This window comes from Lepus europaeus, chromosome 22 (assembly GCF_033115175.1).
Source record: "Lepus europaeus isolate LE1 chromosome 22, mLepTim1.pri, whole genome shotgun sequence".
NCBI lineage: Eukaryota > Metazoa > Chordata > Mammalia > Lagomorpha > Leporidae > Lepus > Lepus europaeus.
Window position 1 is genome coordinate 20,926,068 of NC_084848.1, and position 25,992 is coordinate 20,952,059.

Below are 25,992 nucleotides of genomic sequence, written 5' to 3' on the forward strand. Positions count from 1 at the left end.
CTTAACCTCAGCTGATCAGTGGCTTACTCCCAAAACCCTGCACCCTAAGTAAGCAAATATGGAGGGATGGGATTCTTCACAAAGTTGGGACAGCATTCCTCATGCAATGTTACTTTGGCAATGGTTCTAGAAATCAGACTCAAAGAATTTGATCTTTGCCTGCTTAAATACACTGTTACTTAAATCATAACTTACCCTGTCTCTTTTGCATTAGGGCACTGAGTGACGAGGACAGCATAGAATTAGAAGAATCTGTGGGGAGATTTTTGAAACTGAGTCTCACTTTTACCTTTCCGCACTTTGAGCTCTTATTCTTAAAAGCACCTACCCCTCCCAGCAATATTCTTCACTCTGTTTTATTACTGTGACTTCATAGCCTAAAGGAGATGTCCTGTGGGCTTAAGATAGTACCCTGCTCAGCACTATCCCCATTTTTCTAGGCCTTTAGAACTAGATGGCAGTGTTTCCTGGGGGAAAATTAGATAGACTAGCACTGATGAAGAGACTTACCTTCAAAATAGATTGCAGAATTTCTCTTCCCTAGAGAGAGCATGCTGAGGGGCCTGCATTGTAGGTTAGCAAGTAAAGTCATCACCTACGATGCCAACATGCCATGTGGGCACCAGTTGGAGTCCTGGGTGCTCCACTTCCAATCCAGCTTCTTGCTAATGTGCCTGGAAAAGCAACAGTGCTTGGGTCCCTGCACCCATGTGGGAGACCTTGAAGAAGCTCCTGGCTTCAGACTGGCCCAGCTCTGGTTTTGTGGCCATTTTACATTTGGGGGATGAACTAGCAGATGGAAGATTCTCTCTCTCTCTCTCTCTCTCTCTCTAATTCTGCCTTTCAAATAAATAAATCTTTTTTTAAAATTAAATTAAGCATACTGAGAATTTGTAGATTTCCAGACATCTTAGCAAATGTGGTTGGAATAAATGTTTGAACTGTTCAGTCTGTTAATATGGATATGTTATCTGTGATTTAAACTTCTTCTTTAATAAAATAAAACAAAGCACATACAAAATCTGATTTGACATATCTTCACGTTTTGAAGCAAGCAGATGGAATAGATGTTATAGTGCAGCTTCCTCTATATTTCTATTTAAAATTGTTAGCCTGTTTTCTATTCAGCATTTTCCAAGTTAGCCTGAGTTATTAAAAATGAAATGTGTATACAGACAATAAGGAAATTGGCTAGACCCTCATATTTTGAGAATAAAATCAGCTAAATCAGGTTTTTCAAATGTGATTTTAATAGTAATAGGTTTAGAGAGAAAAATAGGCGACTTGCAAAAGGTTTCATTAAGAATGCCTAATCTCAGATAATTCAAACGGTGTGTTTGAGGCATTCAGTTGAATGACTGTTAGAAACATCTTGGAATATTAATTATGGCATGAAAATAGAAAATCCATTACCTCCTCTTTACTACCTCTAAATTCTTCTTATTGTGTAAGGAGAACGTGCATTATGCTTCTAGTTCATCGATAAGATATATTTTATAGTGAAACTAAAATAAAAGAGAAACCCTGTATCTCTGAGAGGTCAAATTGACTTATAAAGTTCCATACTTTTAATGTTTAGAAAACTTTTTGTTTCTAAAATTTGAGTTACTAACATTTAGTAGTTTGATAAGCATTAAATTCAAAGAACCTGCTGATATCACGGAATAAGGTTTGAGATGACTCCAGATGATAAACATAGTCTTCTGGCAGACTTTCCAGTTGGTGATCAGCCTTCCATCTTTCTTCTTAACACTGTCTCCTGCCTCCTCTGGAAGCTTGTTCCTTCTGTCAACCTCACTCTTTTGTGTTCGTCCCCATGTTCTGAAACACTTCTGTTTCTTTCAGTATATTAATATTGCTCAAGTCTGTCTTGTCCAAACAGATAAGCAAAATACCAACAACCCTCCCTGAATTTTTTATTCCATCCATGAAGTAGTTTATTCTTATTTAAAGGTTTCTGAAAAAGCATCTTTCTCACTGCTATTTTTTTTTAAATTCTTCCATTCTTTCCTTATTCTACTGAAATCCATTTTCTCATTGGTAAACTTTCATGACTACTTCCATTACGATCATTGATGGTATCTTAATTGTCAGATACAAGGCCCACTTTTCAGTCCACTTGTTATTTCATTTCTCCGTAGTGCTTGATATTGATGACTGCTCTGTTCTCATTGAACTCTCTTGTTACCATTCTTCTGATCCCTAAATTCATTTCAGGCATTTCTGAGGCTCCTTTATTAGCTCTTTTTGCTCTGTCCATTTTGGTGTTTCCTAAGTATTGGTTCCAGGCCCTCTTATCCTTTTATACCTCATGTGCTCCCTGGGATATTTAATCTATTCTTAGGGTTTAAGTATCATCCAAATGCTCGTGACTTCAGTGAAAATATCTTACACAGGGTTCAGATATGAATGTCTTACTGTCCCTTAAATATATTTGCTTGGGCATTCTACAAGTAGCCCATGTGCTACAGGTAGCGTTGTATCTCAACCTATTATTTATTTCCCATACTAATTTTCCTACATTTTTAGCTAATTACTCAACAAATCTAAAGCAGCTAGATCTTTTCAATCTCCTTCCAATAGCCCTTGCATCCCAATGACCAAGCAGTCCATAATTGGTCCTAGTTGACCTTATTCATCACTTGAAAACTTCTCAAGTCCATACCCCTTGCATGGCTTTTTCTTTTCTTTCTCGGTTAGTATAAACAGTGGTTCCACATTCCATGCATGGCCCACTCTCTTTCCCTAGTCTTTGTGATATGCAGTCTGTTTCCTATAATGCCATAGTGTTTTGATCCATAGAGAAATCTGAAGATGTTTACCCCTGTTTCAGACCTTTCCGTAAGGTTTTATTAAACCTTTCCTCGATGCAGAAGGCAAACATTTCATGGACCTCTGTGTCTTTATGGATCCTTTGAAAGTCTATTAATACTGTGACCCTCCCAGGTACTTTGTCCTCCATCAGTACCAAACAGCTCAATATTATTTGAACATAACCTGCAATTTCATGGCTTGACCCTTTGAAAATTCTTTTTCTCTGCCTCAGAACCTGTCTTCAACTGATGCTGAACTAATGATTTTGCAAAGCCCAACATAACTGTCACTTACTGTCTAAATCACTGCCTGGCTCCCAATCTCTCTAAACCAATGGGATAATTCCTCACTCTGTGTTTCCCAGATCATGCCTTCTGTGTTAGGGGTTATGTTTCTGAATGCTTTCAACTCCTTTCATTCCACATTTTTCCACTGTAGGCAACCTCTTCCTCAAAGGCATAAATGCAATCCTTGCAGCATACTTTTTTCTATCCTTTCTTTCTAGGTTTTGCCTTCAAAAACATCTCTCTCTCTTTGTTTTCTTCCCTATTCATAAACTGTTAATGTTATGATTAGCTTAATAGTCTAAGCAACAAACAATACTTACATATGGCTAATGTATAGAAATCATGTTAATGAAATCTCATTTTAAGTAGAAAAATAAAGCTTTGAACTGGAGTTATGTATCAGGAAAATCAACGCACTTGAAGGAAAAACGTGGAAATCTTTGCTATATCCTGAATTACTTTTTATTTCAAACATCTGTTTTAAAATACTAAGATGTAAGATAACTTGAAAGTTGCAGTATTTGTCTTGTAAATTATTGATGGAATTTTTGAAGTGTATATCTGTTTTGGCAAGGCACACATAATATTTTAATGAAATTATTTGCCTGTGCATTATGATGTAGCCTAGGTAACATCACTTTTAAGTGGAAAATTATGTTCTAAATTTCAGACAGCTGATGTATAGATGCGCATATACACACTAGTAAATATGAATCCACATCTTTGTAATATTTTTGTTATTTAAATTTTGTAATTTGCTGTTTGACACTTTTTTGTTCTCTTTTTTAAAATAAAGAAATACAGCCTATAATTCTTGCTTTGTAAAGTACTTTGAGAATATTTGGTGACTTTTCTTTCAAACAGAAATAATTATACCAGTTTATTTTTAATACTCAAAAATAAATTTCATATAAGAATTGCATTTCAGTTGAGATTTGAAAGAATTGAGGTTTGAATGAGGCATTATGCCTCATTAAGGGATTATAACCATATTTTGGTGTATAAAAAATCCCAAATATCGATACTATTGCTTCTGAATTAGAATGTAATTGTTTAAAACCTTTATTCTCTGAGAACTACAGCACAGATGACAAATAGATGCAGTTTTTCTTTCTAACTGACCATTAAATTATGGCCATAAGTCAAAATATTAGAAGTGAAAAGGAATTTATGTCTTTGTTATGGGAGACTTGAAAACAAATGGAAACTTGTAAATACTCAGATTTCACCTATAAAGTGACTGTTTCATTGAACTGTTGCTCTGTAGACTTTTAAAATAGGTAGTGTAGACTAATGCTGCTTTTTCCAAAACCACTGACGCTTCCAGGTTATTTTCGACTTTGGCTACTAAATATGCACCCTGAATCAGCTGCATTTGTGTCACTGGAGAGTTTGTTCGAAATCTAGACTTCTAGGCTTTATCTTAGATCTCCTGAATTAGATTGTGCATCTTAACAAGATCTGTAACTGATTCAAACGCACTTGGAAGTATGAGAAGCATTGCCTCAGACAAAAGGGATGTGGTGTTTTCTAATTAGAGCGAGAGGTAGAGGTGACCTGGGAGTGCCACAGAGCCAGAAGAATAAACTTTGCTTCTCTGGAAATCTCCTGAATAGTGAACTGTGCTGGAGAAGTGGAGGCCCACTAAGAATCACGTCCTTTTAAATCTTGAAGCATCCACAGAGGTTATGTAATTGAACCTTGTTTTTTATACTTAGGAATTGAAGACCTCCAAAAGTATTTATTGAATAAAATTTGTTGTCCCCTACAGTTACAGTCTGCTGTATAATAATTAATACCACTTGCATGACTGACTAAATATAGAAGGCACTTCATACTTTGTGTTTTTTTTATTTTATCTTTTCTCCAAATTCGATATTCATCTTATTATGTAGCCTCCCTCCTAAAACTGTTATGTTCATGCTAGTTTTCATGTGAATTGTACCTGCTTAACTTTCCAATATTCATAGCGTATATCCTTTCTTTGATCTCATCTAGCATTATAGCCCTTGCTTTGAATAATGAATTTGGTTAATTTTACTTTTAAGGCATATTTTCTCTGAAATTTGCTAGTAAAAAGATGACTGAATTTCTAGGTATGAATTAGAACCATGGTATCTTCAAAATATTCTACTTCACCCAACTTCTGTATCTACTACTTTGCACAACTCTACTAATTCTTGCAGATTATTTTTATTTCTTTTCATTTAGCAATATGCTGTTACTTCTTTCTGGTTAGATCCTGAATCTTGGTCTTTCCAGACCACTTGTCATAATTTCTCTGTTTCACCAAGTTGTTAAAACCTCAGATCCAATTTATACCTTTTGTCCCCAAACCCTTCTAACTGGGTGATCACTTATAACAGTTATTTTTGGGTGCACTTTGCATCCATGTTGTTGATGTCCAAGGGGGGGAAGGATTCATTTACTTCATTTGGGTATCATATTTTATTTGAGTTTCATCTTGTCAAAATCTATGTACAATTTTTGATAGCAATTCCTCTGATTCAACAGTTATAAAATGTTATTAAATGTTTCCAGATGTGGAACCCTAAAAAATTTTAATAATCTTGGAAATAAATGCATGACATTAGAAGCCTTATTTAATTTAAATTATTATTTCTTCTATTCTGTTTTCTTGGACTGTATTCTGAACTGTTTTGATCTCTGAAAATTTAGTTTTATTTATTTCAACTCTAGAGTTGAGCAGTTAGTCCATTGACCATTTATTTATTTACATAGATTTAGTGAATAACCTAAATTTTCCCTTTTCTTTTTGGAGAATATTTTTTAACTAGGCATTTTATGTGATGTCGAAATATCTAGATTGTTTGTGATGGACAAACTAGTTTGCTTTCCTTTTTTTCTCTCCTTACCAAGCAGTTGGATCCAATCAGCTGCCTGCTGGTTGCTTGGGCCTGTGGGGAAGGTGAGCATGCTCTAGTGTCTCTGTCAGTTCTGCCAGGTTGATCCTTCCCTAAGAATCTGATGCCAAATGTGGGGAGGAGTTATGGTGGGTTAACTGAACTTTAAGAAAATCTGTGACAGTCTTTTTTCTCCAGGTGGCCCTATCACCACCATTATTTTTCACTAAGCAAAGAATTGACTCTGCTATAATGTCATTTGTCTTTGTCAGCTTATTGTATTTTTGAAGTAAATTTTGTTCCATTTAAACAAATATATTCTTATTGCATTAGAAAGGCCAAGAACTTTAGAATTGTTTTTATATTTTGGTGTTTGGATTTCAGCATGAAATTCCTGTGTCTATATTGGTTTCAAAAGGAAATGATAGTCCAGATGTTTATAGGTCACAGTGCATGTTCTAACTGAATATACAGAGTTTTATGAGACTATTTTATACTCTATTGTTTAAGTAGATTGGTATTATGATGGAGAAGTAGGAAAGACATTATAATATTATCATTTTATCACAGCTATTATTTAGAACATACGTATGGCTTGATGTTTTTAAAAATTCTGTGATGAATTTTTAAACAAATTTGTATGCCTAACATTCTATATTTCTGATGCATTATAAAAAGCCTTTCTGACCCCTTAATTCATTCTATTTAGGATTGTTATTAACACAGTATTTCAGCATATTATAAAATTTTTTTTTTGAGTTCCAAAGTGCATTCATGATAAAGAGATGCCATTTTAATAAAGAAAGTAGAAAACCACAAAGTGGTAGTTATTTAATGAGGTATTAAGTATGGTATCAGTAGTGGAATTTTTTCTAAGAAAATTTGAAGTGAGTCTTTAAAATTTTATTTAAATTTATTCAAAAGGCAGAGAGGGAGAGAGGAAGGGATACATGGATAGACAGAGGGAGAGGGAGATGGCAGAGAGTGGGAAAAGAGAGAAACAGAGAGAGAGAGAGATCTCTGCTGGTTCATTCACCAAGTGCATAAAATGACTGGGACTAGACTAGGCCAGAGTCAGGAACCAGGAACTCAATCCAGGTCTCCCATGCGCATGACTGGAACCCAGCCACTAGAGCCATCACCTGCTGCCTCCCCAGGTTTGTGTTAGCAAGAAGCTGGAGTCAGGAGTGGGACAGGGATTCAGATCTAGGTACTCTGATAAGAAATACTGGTGTGTCAACTGTTGCCTTCACTGCCAGGCCAAATGCATGCCCCTGAAGTGAGTCTTTGTATACTGCGTAGCTTAGAGTTACTTTGAGAGTATTTTAGCAATTTTTAATTTAAATACAGTGTGTCCTCTGTATAACTGACCGTAATTTGAGATTAATTTAAAAATTGTATTAACTTGAGGTGCCAGCAGAGGAGAAAGAGAAATTCCTATCTGCTTGTTTATTCCCCAATTTCCTGCAAAGATTGGGGAGGCAAGAAGGAGAAGCCAGAGGCTGGGACGCTCTCCAGATCTCCTGTTGTAGGTGGCAGAAATCTAGGTGCTTGAACCATCAACTTTGCTTCCCAGTTTCTGCATTAGCAAGAAGCTGGAGTCAGGAACTGGAGCTCAGAATTGAGCCCCGTTTCTCCAGTTTGTGATGTGGTCATCTTAACTCCTAAGCTAAATGCCTGTCCCAAGATTAATTGTAAAATGTCTAGTAGTTTGAGGCCTGCACTGTGACATAGTAGTAGGTAAAGCCGCCGTCTCCAGTGCTGGCATCTCGCATGGGCACCGGTTCAAGTCCTAGCTGCTCCACTTCCTATCCAACTCTCTGTTGTGGCCTGGGATATTAGTAGAAGATAGCCCAAGTCCTTCGGTCCCTGCACCCACGTGAGAGATCTGGAAGAAGCTCCAGGCTCCTGACTTCAGATAGGCCCAGTTCTGGCTGTAGCAGCCATTTGTGGAGTGAACCAGGGATGGAAGACCTGTCTCTGTCTCTGTCGCTCTGCCCCATCTCTGTAACTCCACCTTTCAGATAAATAAATCAATCTTTAAAATATATATGAATATTAAGAATATCTAGTAGTTCAAGAAATTTATAATTCCTGCCACTGTTTTTGCTCTTTTTATTCCAACATCTTGTCTTTGCTATTTACGGTCCCTCTAGGGTCACTTCCTCAATTCATTCCAAAGATGCCTCCAAATGTTAGCTTGCTGTAGCTTAAAATCTTCCTGCTCAGACTGTGTGCTCCTTGAGGGTAAAGCCACACTTCTCATCCATCCTTTTATCGTTAGAGTTTTATGGATTGTGAGGTAATGTAAGTTTCCTGATGAGTGTTTTGGAATAATTATGTTAGCTCAGTAAAACTCTGCCTTGGGTACCTTTCATCCTTAACTCTTGTACCAATCACATTCCACCATCCAGAGGTTTGGTATAATTCAGACTTAGTGCAATGGGGAAGGGGATGGGGAGGGGGGTGCCTGCCTAGATGAAATTGTAACAAAGTAACTCCTTTCAGGCGGTTGTACTTACTAATGTTATTTCATTGGGTACTCAGATGATTTATAAAGTCAGGAAGTATTCCTTTAATGTTTTTCCTACAGAGACAGAATAATACTTCTGTTATTTTTTCTCTGTGACCTTTATAAAAGCATTCCAATACCTAAATAGCCTTCCATTTGCTGTCATCACAGAACAAGAAAACAAATGGGAGTCTTCCATAAGCTTCTTATGTGATTCTTTAATCTGTGCTAACAATGGAAAAACAACATGAAACAAACATGGAAGTTCATTTAGTTGTTTAGATTTGTGAAGTTAAGTGAGAGCAGAGAATGTTGATTTCATGCATTTTTATTCCATGGTTGTAGAATATATGGTTCAATAATTTATGCATCCTTGATACTTGTTAACAAGGTTAATCCTACAGTGAAGACAAAGTAGCAGTTAGATTCTAGAACAGACCAGTAAGCATATAAGGATTGGAAGAAATTAATGAGACCTGATGATGGAGGTACTATCATCAGTAAATTCTTTTTTGTTATTTTAAGTAAAATTAATATAATATTTAGTACTTTTAACCCACACAATCTTATCTGCATTTTGGTAGTGGGTAAATTTTAAATAACAATATTAGAGACATTAGTAAGATTTTTTTTTCTAGAAGAGCTGATGGAGATCTACATGGATAATCAGATGCAGACTCTGTCTATGAGTATTTAAATCAAGCCAGAATTAAATAAAGCAAGTATCAGTAAGTGAAAAAAAGAAATGAATAGATGATGTAAGGCTTTTTATGAAAACTGCAATATTTACACCTGTAAAAAATTCAGTGTGTATTTATATTTGTGAAGAATAAGGTATTTTATGGAGCCAAAGTTATGGCACAGCAGGTTACCTGCATTTATATCAGAGTGTATAAGGAGCTTATTTGCTTCTTTTTTTTTCCAAAGAAACTATTTAATGAGTACAAATTTCATAAGTACAACTTTAGAAATATAGTGATTCTTCCCATCATACTTGCCCTTCAACCCCCTCCTATCACCCCGCCTCCTCCTCCATCTCCCATTCCCAGTCCCATTACCTAAAAACATAGCTATGTTGAACTTACTGTTTTGTTGGTTGCTTATCTTTCTGGCTGCTTTTCATAGTAACTAAGTGTTTTAGAAACTAAATATTTATACACTTGTCATTTACTAATACTGTAGTGATTATAGCATTGGGCATTCTGTGATATTATTTGTTTTAGAAACATTTTTCTGTTCCCTTTCAGTCCACTTTCTTAACAGTTACATCAGAATGTCTTTAATAATAATGTGAACTTAATTTCAGAGAGGGACAACAGAAGACTTCTCTGCTTCTTGTGAAGATTTTTAAAATTTCTTTTTTATTTTTTTTAATTTTTAGGACTTATTTATTCATTTATTTGAAAGAGAGAGAGAGAGAAAGAGAGAATATCTTCCATCCACTGGTTTACTCTCCCACAACAGACAGGGCTAGGCCAGGCTGAAGCCAGGATCCAGGAGCTCCATCCTGATCTTCTAAATGGTTGTCAGGGACCCAAACACCTGGGCCATCATCTGCTGCCTTCCCAGGTGCATTAGCAGGAAGCTGTCTCTGGCCTTGTACTGCATCTTGTTCGTTACTTATTGCTGTGTCATCATTGTAATGATTTATATAGTTTTGCTTACTTTATATCCAGTAACTATCTTATATGTCTAAATAATATTGTCACAAAACTATTTCTAGAAGTCTGTAGTTTATAACTGGTAGTCCACTGAGCTTCAAGGTCAAAATTTATGTTTGTTTTCTCTTTGGTTTGAATCTCTGTTTTTTCTTTACTAAATTGGAATTTTGAAAGGTGCTTTTAAAGTTTGAAGCCCTGTCAGATTTGATATGTGAGGATAATTTTGGAGATATAAAATTCTCTCCCTCATGTTCCTGTGCTTCCCCTCCCCCCCCCAGAAAAAAAAAAAAACAAGGAGAAAACAGATTACTTGATATAGACAAAATAATAAGGAAATCAGTGATTTGTGAACAGTAAACCATAAAGCAACATCCCCTGTAATCAATCAGTCCTTCTCTTTGGCTTAGTAAAGCATCCAATTTGCTCAGCTTACAAAAAAGTAGTGAATTTCAGGTTGACTTGTTCACATATCTAAACTCTTTTTGGTCTGTATGGATTTCCTGTGTAGTTCTGTTTATTTCCCCATAACTTGTCTTTAACATTTAAGTATTGATAAAAAACAGAAAAGTCTCTGGGTTCTGTTTTAATTGTAGAGGCAGTGATTGTATTCTGCGCTGGTTTGATTTAACAGTTTGATGTAACAGCTAAGTTGATTGTAGGTTTGATAATCTTTCTCAAATATCTGTCCAGGGATATTTTTATTAATGATGAGCCACACGTAACTGCTTGGGTATTCTGTTCTAGGTTATCTGACACGACTTGTACATTTCTACAATCCAAGGATGCTTATAGCTATATAAGCTTGCTTGTAGAGATTTGGCAAGAATAATCCTTAAGTAGGCATATCATTATAGTAATATAATATATGAATATTTCAGAAGTGACCTGCAGTCCTCATTGCCTGTATCTAATTCAGAAAGATTTAGTTTATTAGACTGTCTTTTATTAATCTATTTACTTTAACTTTCCTAGTGGAAATGTTTAGTCTTTTAACCTTTCAGTGATTTTATTTTATTTTATTTATTTATTTATTTTTGGACAGGCAGAGTTAAACAGAGAGAGAGATAGAGAGAAAGGTCTTTCTTCTATTGGTTCACCCCCCAAGTGGCCCCTACGGCCAGCGCGTTGCAGCTGGCGTGGTGCACCAATCAGAAGCCAGGAGCCAGGTGCTTCCTCCTGGTCTCCCATGCGAGTGCAGGGCCCAAGGACCTGGGCCATCCTCGACTGTACTCCCGGGCCACAGCAGAGAGCTGGATTGGAAGAGGAGCAACCAGGACAGAACTGGCACCCCAACCGGGACTAGAACCCCAGGTGCCGATGCCACAGGCGGAGGATTAGCATAGTGAGCCATGGCACTGGCCTCAGTGGTTGTATTTGATAACTTTGCATATGATAAAATGATGGAAGTTGTTACCTGTGACAACCCCTCTTCCCTTTCTGGGCCTTTGTTTGAGTATCTTCAGCCTCCTGGAGAGACTCCAAATGATTCTAGTGATTCCTCTGATGACATACTGGCCAAGTAGAAGTTAAAAGGAAGAAGAAACTGAATGTGACACTCCTCAAGATAACTATGATTTAATCATATTTATGTGAAGATTACAAAATACAGAATCTCTTGATAAAAATGATTTCAACTAATCTTTAAGATTTGTAATTCTAAAAATGGTGAAAGATCCTTTCAAAAATGAACTAAAGTTGACGATGTCTGTGGGCACCATTGGCTGATAGATTAATGTGCCAGCTTCTTTCTTTTTTTCTTAAGATTTTAAATTTATTTGAGAGGCCGGCTCCGCGGCTCACTTGGCTAATCATCCGCCTAGCGGCGCCGGCACCCCGGGTTCTAGTCCCGGTTGGGACGCTGGATTCTGTCCTGGTTGCTCCTCTTCCAGTCCAGCTCTCTGCTGTGTCCCAGGAAGGCAGTGGGGGATGGCCCAAGTGCTTGGGCCCTGCACCCGCATGGGAGACCAGGAGGAAGTACCTGGCTCCTGGCTTTGGATTGGCACAGCGCACAGGCCTTAGTGGCCACTTCGGGGGTGAACCAATGGAAAAAGGAAGACCTTTCTCTCTGTCTCTTTCTCTCTCTCTCACTGTCTAACTCTGCCTGTCAAAAAAATTTTTTTATTTGAGAAGCAGGGTTACAGACAGACAGGGAGAGACAAAGAGAAAGGTCTCCTGTCTACTGGTTCACTCCCCAAATGGCCACAAAGGCCGGAGCTTGGCTGATCAGGAGTCAGGAGCTTTTTCCAGGTCTTCCATATGGGTATAGGGGCTGGAGCACTTGGGCATCTTCCCAAGTGCTCCAGCTGCTTTCCTAGGCCATAGCAGAGAGCTGGATGGGAAGTGGAGCATCTTGGACTTGAACTGGCACCCACATGGGATGCCAGCACTGAAAGCAGTGGCTTTACCTGCTTCGCCACAACACCGGTCCCATACTTACATGTTTTTATAGTTCATGCTTCCCCCTTATTTTCTTTGTACTAGTATAGTCCCTTTAATAGTTCTTTTTGTTTCTTTTTAGTGACAGCCTTTGATTGGTAAATTCTCTTAGTGTGTATTTCACAAAAAGTATCTTTAGAGGATTTCATTTAAAAGTGTTTATTTGAAAAACAGGCGCAGAGAGGGAAATAGGAAGAGGCAGGCAGGCAGAAAGAGAGAAGGAAAGAGAGACAGAGACACTTAAGTTATCTATTTTCTCTTTATTTGAAAGACAGACTGACACATATCTTCCATCCTCTGGTTAGCTCCTCAAATACTTGTATCAGCTGGGGTTGGGCCATATCAAATACGGGAACCTGGAACTCAGTCTGGGTCTCCTGTATGGGTGGCAGGGACCCAACGACTTAAACTACCACCTACTGCCTTCTAGGGTATATGTTAGTGGGAAGCTAGATTAGAAGCAGAGCTGTTACTCGAACCCAGCTCCTCCAATATTGGATTGCTGGCATGACAAGCAGCATGTTAACCACTCTGAGAGATATCTCTTCCTAGAAATATCCTTATTTTGCCCTTTTGAAAGTAGCTTATAAAATGAAATTATGGTTTCTCCGTACATTTCTCTAGGTCAGTTGCTCTAGTCTGCCTTGTTTGGGAATCGGGCTGGAGCAACTCCTGTTGGGAACATGTCATTTTTGTAACAAACAGAGAAAACCAAGGGAAATTGCAACTGTTGCTTAAAGCCTCTGCTCACAGGGTGCACATCAGTGCCCTTTTCCTTTGGTTGGTTGCAGCTGAGCATGTGGCCTGTGTCACTGGGCTAGTGTGGTTCACTTATGAGTAGGGCCAGTGTGAGTCAGTGATACAGTCTTACTTGAAAACAGGCTTCGAATGTACTTCCCCTTTTAATTCTTTCAAATATTAAGCAGTTATCTCTTAGCAACTAGTGTCAGAGAAAACCTGCTCTCAGTCTAGTTGTCTTTGTTTTCTATGCATTATCTGTAGTTGTTTTTAAGATGGTCACTTTTTTGTAATGTTTCATGATTTCATTTGATAAGTGTACACAGAGTGTTTCATTATTAACTCCACCTTAAATTTCAGTCAATCTGAGAATTTACATGCCTCTTCAGTTCTTCAGATTCCCAGCCACTTTTATCCAACATTATATGCATAAAATTCCTTCCATTCTCACCCTCTGGAACTCTTAGTAACCAATCAGTAGAACTTCTCAGTTCTGTCCTTCATGTGGTATGGTGGCTGTTTCATGTTATTTTTTAGTAAGCTCTCGGTTTCTCTGTGCTGCATGCTGAATACATTTCCCAGCACTTGTCATTTCCTGATTATTTAGTTTTTTTCAGTCTGGAATTTAATACACATGTTTCATTTTTATTTGAATGACTATGTATTTCACTTTTCTAATATTTCTCTTTATATCTAAAAATTTTTGTTTGATTTCTCTCTCATTGTATTTCATAATTTCTCAACTTTTTTTAATAAAGATTTATTTATTTGAAAGTTAAAGTTACACTGAGAGAGGGAAAGGCAGAGATGGAGGGAGAAGGGGAGGGAGAGGGAGAGGGAGGTCTTGCATCTGCTGGTTCACACCCCAATTAATGGCGGGAGTTGGGCCAATCCGAATCCAGGAGCCAGGAGCTTCTTCTGGGTCTCCCACGCGAGTGCAGGTGTCCAAGGACTTGGGCCATCTTCTACTGCTTTCCCAGGCCATAGCAGAGAGCTGGATCAGAAGTGGAGCAGCCAGGATACAAACCAGCACCCATATAGGATGCTGGCACTGCAGGCAATGCCTTTACCTGCTACGCCACTGCGCCGGCCCCAGTTTCTCATTCCTTTTAAAAAATCTTTAAAAAATGCTTTAGCCATTTATTTTAATCTACCTGAAATGCAGAATGAAAGAGAAAGTGAGAGGGAGACCTCGATCTTTCATCTACTGTTGCACTCCCCAGATGCCAGCAATAGCCAAAACTGGGCTAGACTGAAGCCAGGAACTCCATGGGGGTCTTGCTTCTCAGGATGCATCAGTGGGATGCTGGATCCAGAGGTCTGAGTAACCAGTACTTGAACCAACACTTCAGTAGCTTAGCCTGCTATGCCACAATGCCTGCCCTTAAAATTTCTTGGTGTTTCTAAAAGGATTTTGAGGCAGTTTGTCCATCCTTCAGAGAGACAGTGTGGTATAGTTAAATTTACATTCCCTGGGGGCAGTCTATTGGGGTTTGATTTTCAGCTCCTCACATTGCAGCTGTTTTCCTTTAGGCTGTTATTTAACCTAACTGGGCCTCAATTTTCTCATCAATTGAATCAGAACTAAGTGTAAATACCTACCTTATAGGTTATCGTGAGGATTGTGCAAGGAATAAATTAGGTACTTCTTGTAAAATGGGTATACCAAAACTTGGCACATAGTAAGTGCTCAGTAACTGTTAGCTATCATCATCAGTAACACCACCATCATCCTCACCTCCATCGTCAGTAGCATCATTATTGTTATCTCTCAGAGCACAGCAAATGTGGTCATTTAAGGTTTTTTGCCGTGGTTCTCTGTAATACTCACTTATTCTGAAGGAAATCCATTTCTGAATATTGATTTTGCTCGCTAGCTTTTGATTGTTAGTTTTCTTTTTCTTTCAAGTGTTTTAGAATTAGGATTTGAAAACTAATTTTGATTGGTTAGCTGTTGCGGTTGTTTTCTCACTCTCTTCTTCTAGATTCCGTTTTCCTTTTCTAACAATTTATAGTTACCCCTATTGCACATTCCCAAATGACACCTTATGATTGGTTCTGAGTTCCTTTCTTCATGGAGTCTATTGGTTGGATCCACATCCAGTCATTGAACCCCTCAGCATTCTGTTACCACCTTTAAGGTTGTGTTGTGGCCCTCAGCTTTAGTTGACTTCATAGTCTCAGATAGCATTTAGGCAGTTTTCATCAGCCTTCTTCCCTCACCCCCAATGAAACCTTTTGTTTAAGGAGTACAAATTTCCTAAGTATAATTTTAGGTATATAGTGATTCTTCCCACCATACCCGCCCTCCCATGCTCACTCTCACACCTTCTCCTCCTCCTCCCTCTCCCATTCTCAGTCCCAGTCTCCATTAAGATTCATTTTCAATTAACTTTATGCACAGAGGACCAACTCTGTACTAAGTAAAGATTTCAATAATTTGCACATGCACACACACACACAAAATATGGAATGCATCACTAATTTGCTTGTCATCCTTGTGCAAGGGCCATGCTGATCTTCTCTGTATTGTTCCGATTTTAGTATATACTGCCAAAGCAAGCACATCATCAGCCTTATTTTTGAAGTCTGCAGTTGTACCCCAAGTTCCTGGCGTTATGAGGAGATCCTGAGTCCGTTTCCTTATCTTGGGCCACCTTACTCCTTGTGCTTCTCAGTGTGAAGTCAGACAGGTGGTGGCGTCACTTGTGCTCATCATTGGAGGTGTGTGAGGTTCCACATTTGCTTTCTGTTTCCTGTTTTCATGTACTTGATTTTTTGGGGGGGGGGAGGGAATCTATAAGGGCATTTAAATCCTGAACTTTCTGTGCAGTTCTGATGGGAAGTGTTTCCTACTTTTATCTGTATTATTTCTTCTATATTTTATGAGGTTAATTTTGTTCTTGGTCACTTATTACTTTGCTTTTGTTTTCTCCTAAGACTTGGGGTTTATTGTGTTGGTTCATTCGGGCAATTTTTTGTCTCCCAACTTGAATATGTAGTTCATAAGGACTTCGTTCACTGCTATATTCCTAACATCTTAATTACTTGTGTAATAGGTACTCAATAAAATGTACAGAGTCAGTGAATGATTGGTGGTATCTTTGTCCTGAGTTGTGGCATCATTGTTGTGTTTCAGTTAATGTGGACTTGAGACCCTCTGTGGACTTCTTAGGAATGGAGGTTATCACCGGGGAAAGGACAGGTGGTGTGACCAGAGGCCTCTTGGCATTGTTTATTTCTTAGGAACTAAGTCTTTTCATGCTTCTTGATAGATGTTATTTATGATGACCTGTTGTTTTCTGTCTGCGGATCTAGTCTAAGTCTGCTATTTGAACTGTCATTGAGACAAACCAGTGTGATGCTTTGTTCTGGGCCCATAAGTTGGAGTCAGGCATCCCCCTCCCCCTATTTTTGTTTTCTTTTTTGAGTGTAGGCAGAACTTGGATATTTAATCTTTGTTTATCTGATCATTAAAAGAATTGCTTGGGAGGTTATTCTGGGGGCACGTATCACCCCTCTGCTATTTATTATAAGCAAACTTGATTGAGTCAGCATAATAGAGTTGTAAAATTAACTGCCCTGCTGGTGTCCTCTCCTGATTTTTAAATAATTGTTTTACTCTGCTGTTGCAAAAGCCCTGGAATTGCTCAATCCTCAAATATAATTTTCTCTTGCCCATTGTTTGGCTATGTTTGCACCTCTCTTCTTTCTCCATTATTCTAATTCCACTCACTTTAAATGTTGCAGTAATTTTCCAGCCTATGGCAGGCTTTCTAGTTTCCAGTGCAGCTATAACTATATTTTTTCCATCATTTCTTAACTATCAGTTTTTCAGTTTGGTTTTAAAGCACAGAAGCATGTGTTTTCTTAGTCAGCCATCTTGATTCTATTTTCCCATTTAATTTTTAAAAATTTGGTTAAGAAACAAATGATTTTATACTGGCCTGCCTCTATTAATTTCTTCCTGGGGGAGATCAGGGAATAAAGAGCAATCAGTGATTCTTGTCATTTGAAAGACTGAAATCACTTTATATTCTATCATATTTTCTTTGTGTTTAATTCATGAGTTATCCCCTTTTTCTTTTTAGGCACTTTGAACCTTTTGCAGTTGTTGCTTGCTACATAGGTTAAAAATGTATTTGTTTGGTAGCATGAGATTGATTATACCAGTATCACAAACTATAGTACTTAACAAAAAAGGAGTGAGAGCTAAAGCTAGGAGAGTCAATTAAATCTAGATCCCCTCTTTTCTCTTTCACTCTCTGCCTTATGGCTTTTCTCCCAAAGTAATTAATTTCCATGTCTCCTGGCCATTAGCAATTAATTGGATCTTTTTTTTCTTTTAGCCTAGAGGGTTTTTTTTTTTTTTGGTAGTTTTGGCTCTTAGTGCTATCAGGAAATGCTTGCTTATTTGTTTTAAAATACAGTCAGTACTGTAACCACAGACCCATATGATATATGATGTCCAGCTGTGTAAGGTAGTATCACCCCCAATGTACTTGTACACAGTAGATACGTTCTCTGTGACACTTAGAATAGAGATACATTTGTTCAAGGATTTGAGACCTAAATAATTCATGGAATGAACATTCTGGTTCAGAAATTCAAAAGACCTGTGTTCCCAGATGAAATTTTTGATAATTACAATGAAAAGAGTTCAACTGAAGCATTTACAAAGAACACTTGGAAATTATTGTGTGAAGCAAGATACTACTATAAAGTGACCTAAACTCTACTTTGAATTGACTTTGTGTCCTGTGCTATTAGAGCAAATCTGCTTTAGGATTTTAGATTCTTATTGTGTCCTTTGGTTTTAGACCTTTATTGCTGCCAGAAGTGTTTGCTCACTGGTTGCCAGTTGTTAAAGTAAACCTACATTGAAACTTGGGTAAATTATATTACATTTATGAGATATGCTACAAACATACTGAATTCAGGTATCCATAACCATTGGTTGTAGGGAAAAAAAAGTTTCAACATTTTGGAAGGGAAATTCAACATAGGAAAGAGCTTTTTTTAGCATCAGATCTGCTAATGAGCTGTGTGATTAACTTGAGGCCTACCTTGACCCCGGTTGATAGATCTTTTTTTCTTTGTCAATTTGTTCCTGAAGTCATTCAGACTCATCTTTGTGTTTTTTTTTTTTTTTTTTTTGTTTTTTTTTTGTTTTTTTTTTTTTTTTAGAGATTTATTTATTGGCCGGTGCCGCGGCTCAATAGGCTAATCCTCCGCCTGCGGCGCCAGCACACCAGGTTCTAGTCCCAGTCGGGGCGCCGGATTCTGTCCCAGTTGCTCCTCTTCCAGGCCAGCTCTCTGCTGTGACCCGGGAGTGCAGTGGAGGATGGCCCAAGTGCTTGGGCCCTGCACCCCATGGGAGACCAGGAGAAGCACCTGGCTCCTGGCTTCGGATCAGCGCGGTGCGCCGGATGCAGAGCACCGGCTGCAGCGGCCATTGCGGGGGTGAACCAACAGAAAAGGAAGACCTTTCTCTCTGTCTCGCTCTCTCTCACTGTCCACTCTGCCTGTCAAAAAACAAACAAACAAAAACATAAAAAAATTTATTTTAAAGTCAGAGTTACACAGAGTGAGATGGAGAAGCAGAGAGAGGTCTTCTGTCCGATGGTTCACTCCCCAATTGGCTGCAACAGCCGGAGCTGTGCCGATCCAAAGCCAGGAGCCAGGAGCCAGGAGCTTCTTCCTGGTCTTCCACGGGTTGCGGGGCTCAAGGACTTGAGCCATCTTCTACTACTTTCCCAGGCACAACAGAGAGCCGGATTGGAAGTGGAGCAGCCGGGACTTGAACTGGCAACTTTGTGGGATGATGGCATTGCAGGCGGCAGCTTTACCTGCTAAGCCATAGTGACAACCCCAGACTCTTCTTTGAATTACATATCTTCTACTTTGCAACTGTGATAAATTCATTCTCCCATGGCTTCATTTTCCTCAGATGTAAAATGAATATAAATAATCTTAACCTCCTAGAGCTGCTGTAGTAGTTGTTTAGCACAGGGCTCTATAGAGTCAGTAATTAATGCAGTTAGTATCTTCATTGCCCTATTTCTCTTCTCTGCTTTGTAACCTGATCTTTAGCTACAGGATCATTTTGCTGGCTATATACATCTGGTAGCTCTGCCTCAGCTTTCTCTCTATTTAATTAGCTGATTTGGTGAATTTCCTGATGCTATCATTACTTGAGAATTTATTGTTTTTTTTTTTTTTTTAAGATTTATTTTATTTATTCGAAAGAGTTACAGAGACGAAGATACAGAGAGAAAGGTCTTCCTTCTGTTGGTTCACTCCCCAAATGGCTGCAATAGCCAGAGCTGCACCAATCTGAAGCCACGAGCCAGGAGCTTCTTCCGGGTGCAGGGGCCCAAGGACTTGGGCCATCTTCTACTGCTTTCCCAGGCCATAGCAGAGAGTTGGATTGGAAGAGGAGCAGCTGAGACTAGAACAGGTGCACATATGGCATGCCTGCACTGCAGGCCAGGGCATTAACCCACTGTACCACAGCGCCGGCCCCTGGTTGAGTTATTTTCAAGCTCTACAATTGGTCAGTTTTTTTTTAAAAAAATATTTATTTATTTATTTGAAATTCAGAGTTACATAGAGGGAGGAGAGGCAGAGAGAGAGGTCTTCCATCCGATGATTCACTCTACAGATAGCCGCAAAGGCTGGAGCTGTGCCAATCCGAAGCCAGGAATCAGGAGCCTCCTCCAGGTCTCCCACGTGGGTGCAGTGGCCCAAGGATTTGAGCCATCCTCTACTGCATTCCCAGGCCATAGCAGAGAGCTGGATAGGAAATGGAGTAGCCGGGTCTCGAACTGGTGCCCATATGGGATGTGGGCCCTTCAGGCCAGGGCATTAACCCACTGCGCCACAGCTCTGGCCCCAAATAGTCAGTTTTGACTTGAACTCTCATCTGTTCTTTCTGATATCTGCTCCCAGAGGCTTTGGGGTATCCTCTCACCAATTTTTTTTTTTTTTTTTTTTTTTTTTTTTTTTTTTTTTTTTTGCTGTGCATCTATTTTACAGTTTTTAGATACAACCTAGATCACTGACCATATCAGTCCATATTCCAGGTTAAACAGCAATGAGGGGTGATGACTAGACCCTTAGAAGTACATGTACTGTTTCCAAGAAAGGTAGTAAGAAAACTGATCTAGCAGCTTCCTGCTGGGGGAAGGTAAAGGTGATAGGCACACTGAAGGTTAGACTGGGTGGGCAGTGAGGATTTTAGTGTAGAGGGTTACTGAGTAAATTTGGCCTTGGAGTTCTGTGTTAGTCAACTTTTTGTTACTTTAATATACCTAAGAGCAACTTCTTAGCATAGAAGAAAATTTATTTTGGTTTGCAGCTTGGAGGTTCTCAGTCCAAGGCCGTAAGTGTGTAGCCCCATTAGTCTGGGGTCTGATATAAGGATTGCACATGATAGAACCCTGGGCAGAAGAAGAATCATAGGGGGATCCAGGAAGCAGAGAGACACAGGGAGACACAGAGAGACACACCCTCTTCCTTTACACTGTCTGGTCTCTCCTTCTTGACACCATTATGATTTTGATCACTGGGCTCTGCCTTAGCAACATATTACAATCCATTCACCTCCAGCAGGCCCCACCTTCAGATACCATAATAGGACCAAGCCTGTACCCTAATTCATCAACCATTGGCAAAATTTGGGCTTTGAAAGTTAATATGCATCTGGGGAGCCTAAATCCTCTTTAAGCTGTTGCTTTTCCATATTGACGTTACAGTAAAAGAGCAACCCATTACCCAGGCATGGGGGTAAAAGTGTTGTGCTGTGGACAAACAAGACTTGAGGTCAGTCCTATCTGAGCCATTCATGATTGTAATTCAGCTCTGCATCTTCCTAGCCCTCTGGCTACCACCTTGAGATTCCCAGCTTCCTCCCTTGTAAAGGGACTGAAAATGATAGCAACCTCAATAAATTAGTATGACATATGAATAAACATATGAAGAAATGATGACAAAGCCTAACACAGAGGAGGTGCTCAGAAAGTTCGGTTATTATTGCTTCTCTTATGTCTGTTACTTTGTGTTTATATTGGAGTTGCTATTGTAATTATTGTTGAAAAATGGCAAGGAAGGAACTTATCAATTCTGGGGCATTTTATGTTTTGATCGTTTAATGAACAACTTAGTAAAATAAACATTTTATTTTTGTGGTAGTTTCTATTATTTTGAAAACCTTTGCTGCTGCTTCATGGAGGAAGATTATATTGCCTGGCTCCATTGACGTCAACTTGACCATGTGACATTCTCTTGAAATCAAAAGAGCTTATGCTAACTTTAACCAATAAAGTTTGGGAGGAATGGCATGAATCATCTTAAAACATAAATTATAAAAAGCCAATTGTAATCTCTTTTTTCCCCCCTCTATCATAAAGTTGACAGTATTCTAGACAGGCTGACCTCTCAGTCTGAAGCATTTATAAATTTTGCATGGAGCACGCTAAAAAATAATTTGTGGTCATTTGTATGGTTGAGTTGTTTATTACTGCAACACAACCTAACATTGTGTTGGACTTCTCAATACTTCATACTCAGACACTCCAGAGTACCATTGCGAACGATGATAAGGAGAGGAGTAAAGTGCAGTACTTCACTTTCAACCTCAGTAACCACATGTGACTATTTACTAAGTAAAATTAAAATTTCAGTGCCTCAGTGGCACTGGCCACATTTCAAGTGTTTGTAGCTACATAGGCTGATGGTTTCCATATTGATTTGCTTAGATCTGGAATATACAGGTGCAGAAAGCTCTATTGGGTAGTGATGGTACAAATATTAGTTTGATCCCTAAGACCTATAAGAGATTATTTTAAGCTCAAGGGACATATCTAATGTTTTCTTTCTTTTCTCAGTTTTTTCTTATATATCACTGTATCCATCTGTCATCTAATTGTTATATATGAAAAATAACTAGTATACTCAAAGTTACAGAATATAGTTACTTAGCTTACCCTCTTCATCTCTCTCTTTTTTTTTTTTACTTTTGTGAGATTGCACATCTTTAAACTGTACATTGTCAAAAGAAACGAACAGAGGGCATTATATTGTTGAATGGACAAGATAAAGATTGGCTTTGGTAGTCCATCTTGACTCTGGCAAAGACTCAGATCATAATGAGTAACAATTCTTTGAAGATAGTTGATTTTTAAAAAAAACTAATTATAGCTAGCCATTAATTAAAGTGGAGTGAAATGATTGTGCAAACTGAAATATTATCTACTGATTAGATACAGGTTTCATTTTGGACTTTAAAATTTTAGCTATTTTCTGTGACAAACGGAACAGTCAGATTTACTACTATGGTACATGGAAATCCACTACTTTGCGTGGCATAAGACACTTAGGGTCACTTTCATAAATGTTTTGGAAATATTTACAAGTGATTTACATAATCATTTTTTTAAACTATTAGTTACTGAATGTTTCAGCAAACATCCTCTGATGTTGGGGTTATTTGAAATGTCACTGCTATGTTTCTCATGCATTCAGTCTAGATTAAGTTGCTCCTGTGAAAAACTGTTTAGTCCTTACCAAATCTGGAAAAAGTGTTTATCTAAGCAGCTAGAAAAGCTGTGTCTCAGCTGATGAAAGATTTGATAGAAACTGAACGATATTGTTTCAGCTCAATGTATTCTGTATAATTAAACAATTGATGTTTTTTAGTCCATTAAGCAATTTTGTCTGCCCTCCCCAACACTACTTTCCATTCATATCATGTTAGTTATTCTGATCATTTTTAAAATCTCATTAATTGAAGTTGAGAGGCAGCATTAGTGAAAAATTTAAATTATAAAGCGTAAAACATTCTGGGAAAAAGTTGCTTAATGTGTACAGTTGTTTAAAGTACAACCACTACAGTTTTTTCTGGTGGGGAAGAACATTTCATTTAATATTCTATTTTTTAATAAAATTTACTAATTCCATTTTCAACCCAATATTTCATTTTTAACAAATGATTTCTATTTCAAAGAGTTACAGAGAAAAAGAAGGAGAGACAGAGAGAAAGATCTTCCATCCACTGATTCAGTCTCCAAATGGCCACAATGGCTGGATTGTTTCAGGCAGGAGCCAAGAGCTTCTTCCCAGTCTCTCATGTGGGTGACAAGGCAAGGACTTGAGGTATCATCTGCTACTTTCCCAGGTGCATTAGCAGGGAGCTGGGTCGGAAGTGGAGCAGCCCAGACTTAAACTGGTGCCCATATGGGACTCTGGTGCTGCATGTGGCAGCTTAACCCACTTTATCACATAGTTCTTGCTCCACCAACCCAATATTTCTGTGTCATTGGGTAACCAAATTCAGGCACAGGCAAATGAACTTTTATTCATTAGCCTCTATTGAACCTTGCTTAGTGTTTAGCACTGACCTTATTTCTTTGGGTTTCTGCTGGCACACGAGTTGAAGGGTCTGTGGAAAGATGTAAGTCAGTGTCTAATAACATAAATTTTGAGGCAGACATTTGACAGAGCATTAGAGATGCCTATGTCTCAGAGTGCCTGGGCTTCACTGTCGGCTTTGCTCTTGGTTCTGTCTTCCTGCGGCTGTGTACTCTGGGAGTTAGGTGATGGTTCAAGTAGTTGAATCCCTGCTACCTGCATAGGACACTTGGATTGAATTTCTGGCTCCTGGCTTCAGCCTGGCCCATTTCTAGCTAAACCAGCAAATCGTAGAGCCTCTTTCTGTCTCTGCTTCTCTGTCTTTCAAAATACAAAAGAATAGAATAAATTTTGGAATTTTTTTTAAAGAAATGGAGTAAATAAAGCTTCTGAGTAGAACCTACTTTCAGGGTAAAATCGGTTCAATTAAATATTTTGGTATGTCTCAGAGTATATGTGTACTGATAAGAACTGTGATAGAGGGGCCAGTGCTGTGGTATAGTGAGTAAAGCTGTCGCCTGTGGCCGACATCCCATTTGGATGCTGGTTCGAGGCCTGGCTGCTCCACATCCCATCCAGCTTCTGCTAATGCTCCTGGGAAGACAGTGGAGGGTTGGCCTAAGTGCTTGGGCCCCTGCACCCACGTGAGAAATGTTGAGGAAGCTTCTGGCTCCTGGCTTGACTGGCCCTACTCTGGCTGTTGCTGCCTTTTGGGGAGTGAGCCAGTAGATCAAAGACTTTCTCTCTCTCTCTGTAACTCTGCCTTTCAAATAAAATAAACAAACCTTAAAAAAGAAAAGAACTGTGCTAAGACATAGTATGGGCAGATGGCTCAGAAAGCAGACTCAGTTGAACTACTTTATATGTGCGTTGGGAATATTATATAACATTTCTGATCCTCATTTTCCTCTCATGCAGAAAACATGGATAAAAACAATACTGTATACCTCATAAAACTGCTATGAAGATATTTATAGTTAGCCTAGTACCCAAAGAGAACAAACATCCAGTGAGTGTATTACTGAAGTACTGTGGTGAACACGACAATCATGTGTTAATTCTTCTCAATTGCTATTTGCTTTGTGTCTGTCTTTACCTAAGTATGATGAAAGGTGTATTTGTATTAGCTGTGGACTCTTCCAAACTCATCACTGCTATCACAAGATCTGGTAAGAGAATTAAGTTTATGTTCTCTGTAATCACCAAATCTGTAGAAATGGCACACTAGTCACTCAAGATTAACGGTTGTTATTTGAATATCAGTTACTGGATTTGCATCTCAGATATCATATAAGACCATAAACAAAGACTATCTTACCATATGATAAATTGACAAGTTAATTCAAGTAATGTGCAAAAACTGAACATTTAAAATTTTATGCAGACAGAGTATTAGATGAAGTATCTGAAGCACTGTGAGCCGTGTCTTCTTATTTAGATGGTTTCATGTCTCAGAGTTACATTCTGTTCTGTCTTGAGGGATTTAGATTATATAGGAAGAGTGGAAGGGGGGAAAATAAACTACTTAAAGACTGAAGATGTACAGACTTGATAATTGATGTATTTTTGGGGTGTGTCTGAAAGATATACCCATTTATTTATAAGCATTTGCTACATACCTCAAATTTTCAATCTAATAAGCACAGTGTTCACCACTTACCATCTGGTTCTGGGAACGATGCAGTATAAAGAACCTGGATTCTAGGAACATTTAGGGTTGTGCTATAATAAAAGATCTCTCAAACCCCCTGATAAGGGGCATGGGTAGTCAGAATTCATCATCATAATTGAAAAATCACAAGTGCTGTGGATTTGTCATATAATTGCACATCTGACTTAGAAAAACATGTCTTCATTACTTATAAAGGTTTTACAAGAATTTTCAAAAAGCAAATGCTGCTAAGTGAGTAAGTATCCAGTACAGTAGTGTCCATTGTTGCAAATTGGTACTGGCATGTTCCACTGGTTAAAATATAAATGCCATTGTTGTGTGTCAGTGGTGGTACTATAATTATTTAGATCAGCAAGTGCTTTGCTTGGTATATTAATTTTGAAACTTTGAAGTAGGTGAATTATCAACCTGGTGTATAAGGGAAATTATAGCTACCACTAAGGCTTATTAAATGAAGGAAAGGCATGGACAGTGGCAGTACTACAGTGATTGTATACTGGTGTCCTGGTGTATACACTTATCCTTCATTTGACAACATCTGTGGTGCCCTTGCCTTGTGTCCTCAGGAAGCATACAGCTCCAGTGGGAATACAGACCC

General features: G+C 38.5%; 1 protein-coding gene and 1 non-coding gene across 12 annotated transcripts in view; one reads left to right on the top strand and one right to left on the bottom strand.

The window, feature by feature from the left end:
• CEP128 (centrosomal protein 128) overlaps positions 1–25,992 on the top strand; it is a 620,584-nt gene that overhangs the window by 281,247 nt on the left and 313,345 nt on the right. The window lies entirely within an intron of this gene.
• Positions 15,774–15,876, bottom strand: LOC133751747 (U6 spliceosomal RNA). The gene has a single exon (XR_009864845.1). It is a non-coding gene; the product is annotated as a U6 spliceosomal RNA (small nuclear RNA).